Raw genomic sequence first — 6,527 nt, forward strand, 5'->3', positions numbered from 1 at the left:
GCACAAGAGAACAAGACTGCATGTGAGCATCTTGACATCCATAGGCCAATTTGCCAGCGGGATAGGCTGTGGGACCAGTGTCCCATTCTGGCTGTAGCAGCTGTGAGACTGGTGTCTTCTTCTGGCTGCATCTGAAACAATTTGCTGACAGAGTTGGTTCAGGCTGGAACCTGGCGGGAGGTGGCTTTGCAGACCTCTACTTTTATTTTATACGCTGGACTACTATTCAGCTATTATTACAAACAAGGAAATCATGAATTTTGCAGGCAAATGGATGGAACTAGTAAATGTGATACTGGGTGATGTAGCTGAAATCCAGAAAGACACACATGGCATGCACTCACTTATAAGTGGATATTAGCCATATATAACAGGATAACCACAGTACAATTCACAGATCAAAAGAAGCTCAGCAACAAGGAAGGCCCGAGGGCAGCCCTCCTTGAATCTCAATCTGATGGGGAAATAGAATAAGACAGTGGAAGAGGAGAAGGAACTGGAAAGGAGAGTGTTGTTTTAAAGAAAGAACATCCCAAAGTGTTCGATTTTCCAATAAAGACTCAGGAGTCAGATGCTGGGGTGGAAACTTCCTAGCTCAGAGAGGCAGAGAAAGCATGCAGCTGACCTTCCTACTCAGCTCACATCCCGGAAGGAAAAGTCCAAAAGCTAAAAGCCGAAAGCTGAAGGCCAAAAGCTTGTCAGCTCAGACAACAGCCCTGGAGGAGAAAGCCAAGAACCCCAGAGCCAAAGAGCTAAAGAACTGAAGCACTAAAGAGCCCCCTCTTCTTCTCCATGTTTCTTCAGTACCCTCAGTTCAAAGACTCTCTTTTTTTTTGCTGTTGTTGTTGTTGTTGTTGTTTTTTTTCAAGACAGGGTTTTTCTGTGTAGCCTGGGCTGTTCTGGACTCGCTTTATAGACCTGGCTGGTCTTGAACTCACAGAGATCTGCGGGCCTTTGCCTCCCAGAAATCTGGGATTACAGGCGTGTGAAGACCCCCTTTTTTTACTTAATCCCTGTCAGATGGTTTCTTGCTCCACCTCTTGACTTAGAGTTAACTTTATTAAATCCTGTGTACAGAAGACTCTTGTATTAAAGGTGTATGCTAGGGCTGAGAATTCTTGGATTAAAGGAACGAGTTAGGACTGAACCACCTCAAACAAGAGACATATTTTACAATTCACAATCTTGGGTTTCACAATGGGGTCAAATATCCTGCAACAGGAGAGAGTGTGGGCAGGAAAACAAGGTGGGGGTTAGAGATCAGATCTGGGGAAAGTGGGGAAGGAAGTTAGAACTCTTGGAGAGAAAAGGGAAACTGAGAGCAGGGGCATCAGCGAGACAAGCTGACGACCTGCAACAAGGGAGCTGAGCCTCCTAGCAGTGAGGGACATGGAAACTGAGGCGGCCATCTTCCAGCCAGGCAGGACTTATAGTGGTGGGAGGGGAACACCAATCTATCCACAAAACCTTTAACTCAAAATTTTCCCTGCCTACAAGGCATTCAAGGACAGAGACAGAAGAGACTGAGGGAATTTTAATCAGCACCTGACCCAACCTGAGCCCCACCCCATGGGAGAGAGCCAACCCCTGACACCATGAAAGATACTCTGCTATGCTTGCAGACAGAATCCTAACTTAAGCATCCCCTGAGAGGCCCCACCCAGCAGCTGATCGAATCAGATGCTGAGATCAAGAGCCAAGCATTAGGCAGAGCTGAGGGAGCTCTGTGTAAGTGTGTGTGTGTGTGTGTGTGTGTGTGTGTGTGTGTGTGTGTGTAGGGGGAGTAAGGGGAGGATAGAAGGACCTGGAGGGGTCAAGAACAAGACAAGAAGGTAAGCAGAGTCAACTAACATAGACCCAGGGGACAACAGAGACGGAAGCACCAACCAAGGCCCCCTACACACATGTAACCAATGGGAAGTTCAACTCTCATGTGGGTCCCCCGGTAAGTTGAGCGGGTGCTATCTATGACATGGACTCTGTTGCCTGCTTTTGGTCACTTCACCCTCACGGAGCTGCCTTAGCTGGCTTCAATGGATGAGGATGAGCTCATTTCTGATGCCATTTGATGTGTTGGGGTGGGTTGGTGGGCGGCTCCTCTTTTTTGAGGATAAGGGGAGGGGGAATAGGGAGAAGAGGGTTGGGGGGGCAGGAGGATTTGGAGGAGAGGAGAGAGAGGGCTACGATTGGAATGTAAAGTGAATATATAAATTAAAAATAAATTAAAAAAATAAAAAGACTTTTAGAATCTACTAATTTAGCAGGCAACTAGCTTCTCCAAGTCCAAAAGCTAAGAGTGCCGTCAGATAGCATCTTGAACCCTTAGAAAAGCTTCCTCCATCTTGATGCTCCTGCCTGTTTGACGTGCCCATCAATGTATTTTTAACATGCCTTGATTTACTACTTTTTCTGCTCTATAAAATTATGTATAAAAACATTTCATGAAACTGCTTTTATGTTGAAACACGGAATTTGGACTAACCTAAATATGTGTTCCTAGACTATGGTCATACAAAATTGCTGGAGGATAAACTATCTGTGATTCAGTCTAAAATATCTTCTGGAGGTATCTCCATCCCTGATTTCAAGCTATCCTACAGAGCAATATTAGTAAAAACTGCATGGTACTGGGATAAAAACAGACAAGTTGATCAATGGAATCAAATCAAAGACCAAGAAATAAACCTACACACCTAGGGACATCTGATTTTTGACTAAAACACCACAACCATACAATGGGAAAAAAAAAAAGAAATCATTTTCAACAAATGGTGCCGGTCTAATTGGATGCCTCCATGTAGAAGAATGAAATAGATCCATATTTATCACTCTGCACAAAACTTAAGTCTAAGTGGATGAGTGATCTCAAAACAAAAGCGGCTACACTAAATCTAATGGAAGAAAATGTTGAGAGTAGCATTGAAGTCACTGGTATAGGAGACAACTTCCTGAACTAATAGTTCAGGTACTAAGATCAATGATTAATAAATGTGACCTCATGAAACTAAAAAGCTTCTGCAAAGCAAAGGACATTGTCAGTAGGACAAAATGGCAGCCTACAGACTGAGAAAAGATATTCCCCAACTCTACATTTGACAGAGGACCAATATCCAAAATATACGAAGAACTCAAGAAACTAAATACCACCAAACCAAATAATCCAATTAAAAATTAGGTACAGTGCTAAACAGAGAATTCTCAACAGAGGAATATCGAATGGCTGAGAAGCACTTAAAGAAATGCTCAACAGTATTAGTCATCAGGGAAATGCAAATCAAAACAACTTTGAGATTCTACTTTTACACCCATCAGAATGGCTAAGACCAAAAACTCAAATGACAGCACATGCTGGTGAGGATATAGAGAAATGGGAACATTCCTCCATTGCTGGTGGGAGTGCAAATGTGTACAAACACTGTGGAAATCATTTGGAGGTTTCTCAGAAAATTGGAATAGTTCTACCTCAAGACCCAGCTATACCACTCCTGGGCATATTCCCAAAAGACTTTCCACCATACCACAACGATACCTGCTCAACTATGTTAATAGTAGCTTTATTTGTAATAGCCAGAAACTGGAAACAATCTAGATGTCCCTCAACCAAAGAATGTAGAAAGAAACTGTGGTACATTTACACAATGGAATACTCATCTATGAAACAAGGAAATCATGCAATTTTCAGGCAAATTGATGGAATTAGAAGATATCATCCTAGGACTGGAGAGATGGCTCAGTGGTTAAGGGCACTTACTGCTCCTCTGGAGGTCCTGAGTTCAATTCCCAGCAACCACATGGTGGCTCACAACTATCTATAATGTGATCTGATGCCTTCTTCTGGCTTGCAGGTGTACATGCAGCCAGAGCACTGTATGCATAATAAATAAATAAATCTTAAAAAAAAAAAGAAAATATCATCCTGACTAAGAGAATCCAGATCAAGAAAGACACACATGGTATGTATTCACTTATAAGTGAATATTAGTCATATAATACAGGATGGCTATTCTACAATCCACAGACCCAAAGAAACTAAGTAACAAGGAGGGCCCGAAGGAACGTGCTTGAATCCCTCAGAAAGGAAAAACAAAACAGACATTGGAAGTGAATGGAGAGAAACAACTGGATGGGAGAGGGCATGGGAAGGGGACAGAGGGTGAGGATCAGGTTGGGGGAAGAGTGGGAGGTAGAAGGTGAGAGTGCTGGAAAGAGAAGGGAAACCAATGTGAGGCATCTCTGGGACAAGCTGGAGACCCATGTTGGGGTAGGCTCCTGGGAGGATATAGGTATAACTATAGCTGAGACTCCTAGCAGCGGGAGATATGGAGACTACAGTGGCCACCTGCTACAGACAGGTACCACTTCCAGTTGAGGGAGGGGGACACCAACCCACTCACAAACCTCCAACCCATAATTTACCCTGCCTACAAGATGTTCAGGGGTAAAAATGGGGCAGAGATTGAGGGAAGGGCTAAATAATGATTGGCCCAACATGAGACACACCTCATGGAAGAGAGTCAACCCTTGACACTATTAACGTACTCTGCTATTCTTTTTTTTTTTTTTTTTAATAATTTTATTTAGTTTTAATTTATGTGCATTGGTGTGAGGGTGTCAGATCTTGAAGTTACAGATAGTTGAGAGCTGCCATGTGGGTGCTGGGAATTGAACCCGGGTCCTTTGGAAGAGCAGGCAGTGCTCTTAACCACCAAGCCATTTCTCCAGCCCCTACTCTGCTATTCTTGCAGAGAGCAGCCTAGCATAATTGCCCTTTGAGAGGTTCCACCCAGCAGCGAATCCAAACAGATGTAGAGACCCACAGCCAACATTAGGTGGAGCTTGGGGAGCCTTGTGGAAGTGTTGGTGGAAGGACAGAGGGACATGAAGGGCACAAGAACTCCACAAGAAGACCAACAGAGTCAACTAACTGAGGACCATGGGAACTCACAGAGACTGAACCACCAATCAAAGTGCATGGGCACGGGTGGACGGGACCAAGGTCCTCTACACATGGGCAGCTCTGTCTTCATGAGGGCCTCTCTCTTAGCAACTAGAGTAGGGGCTGTCTCTGGCAAGGACTCTGTTGTCTGCTTTAGGATCATTTTTGTCTAGCTGGGCTTCCTTGTTGGGCCTCAGGAGAATTGACTTGATGTCCAGGGCTGTTTGGGGCGGGGACTTCCCTTTTCTGAGGAGAAGGGAGGAAGAAAAGAGGGAAGAGAACGGGAGGCTGGGATGGGGAGGAGAGGAGGGAGGTGGCTGTGATAGGCTGTAAAGTGAATACATAAATAAATTGAAAAAATTATCATGACCACAAAAATACTTTGGGAAAATAAGTGCTAAATAAAGCTGTTATGTCACATTATCACTGTGTCACCACACTTCCTGTTTCTCCATTTCATCCACAGTAAACACAGCCTTTATAGTGGCCAACACCTCATCAATGTTTCTTTTACCTTCTCTCTATTTGGCCTTCGACATCTAACTCTCTTTCCCCTCCCCTCCCCTTCAGTCTGCTCCTGGCTCAGCCAGGCTTCCTCTGCCTCTGCCAGACCCCAGTTTCTTCACACAGAGCTCTCTTCTACTTTCTCATTCATGGCTCACTTCCTCCACTCATATTTAAATGTCCTCTTTGTGCAGGTGATGAAGGGCAATCTGCAAACCCTTTGTTCCCCTAGTTGATCTCCACCTTGTTCCATTTGGGCCTTCCCCATGGTATGTGTCACTCTTGTAATAATATATAATTAAGTAATCAGGAATGGAACACACAGTAGACTGAGCAGTGATAGTTCATACAATGAACACTTAACAACACAAATGTAAGGAGAGCTAGAGACACTAACAGAGGGCTACAGGAGATGAGCGGAAGGAACCATTTTGTGGTGGGATCCCTTACACTTGCTTGGTTCCAACATGGTGGAAAAAGCGTTACATCCTGCGGTCTTGGCCAAGTCATTTGTCAGTTTTTAGACTCATTAGATCCTTCTACAAGACAATCACATCATTTCCACATGGGATCTCTTTTCTTCCTGCAAATCTATGACTTTGATTCTCTTTTCCACCCTCACTGGTGCAGTTGGAAATCATTACACTATTTCTTGCTCATCATGAAAATAGTGGTTTTGATTGGTTTCCGTTGTTTTGACAAAAACAAACAAACAAACAAAAAAACTGACACAATCAAAGTTAGGAGAGAAAAGAGTTTATCTCTTCTTAAAATTTACAGGTCTCAATCCATGACAGAGGAAAGCTAAGGTGGGAACTCAGGCATGCCCTGGAGGTGAGAATGAAAGCAGAGTCGTGTGCTAGAGTGCTGCCATGATTTGGCCAGCCAGTTTAGTACACTACCCAGGACCGCCTGCAGAGGGCTGGTGCTACCAACAATGAGCCATGTTCTCCCATAGCACTCCTTAATCAAGAACATGCCTCACAGACTTGCTTCTAGTCCAGTCTGCTTGAGCAAATCTTACAACTGAGATCACTTCTCAGCGAAGTCCAGCTGTGTGTCAAGCTGACATAAAAACTGAGAGCGC

This window comes from Acomys russatus, chromosome 24, assembly GCF_903995435.1.
Source record: "Acomys russatus chromosome 24, mAcoRus1.1, whole genome shotgun sequence".
NCBI lineage: Eukaryota > Metazoa > Chordata > Mammalia > Rodentia > Muridae > Acomys > Acomys russatus.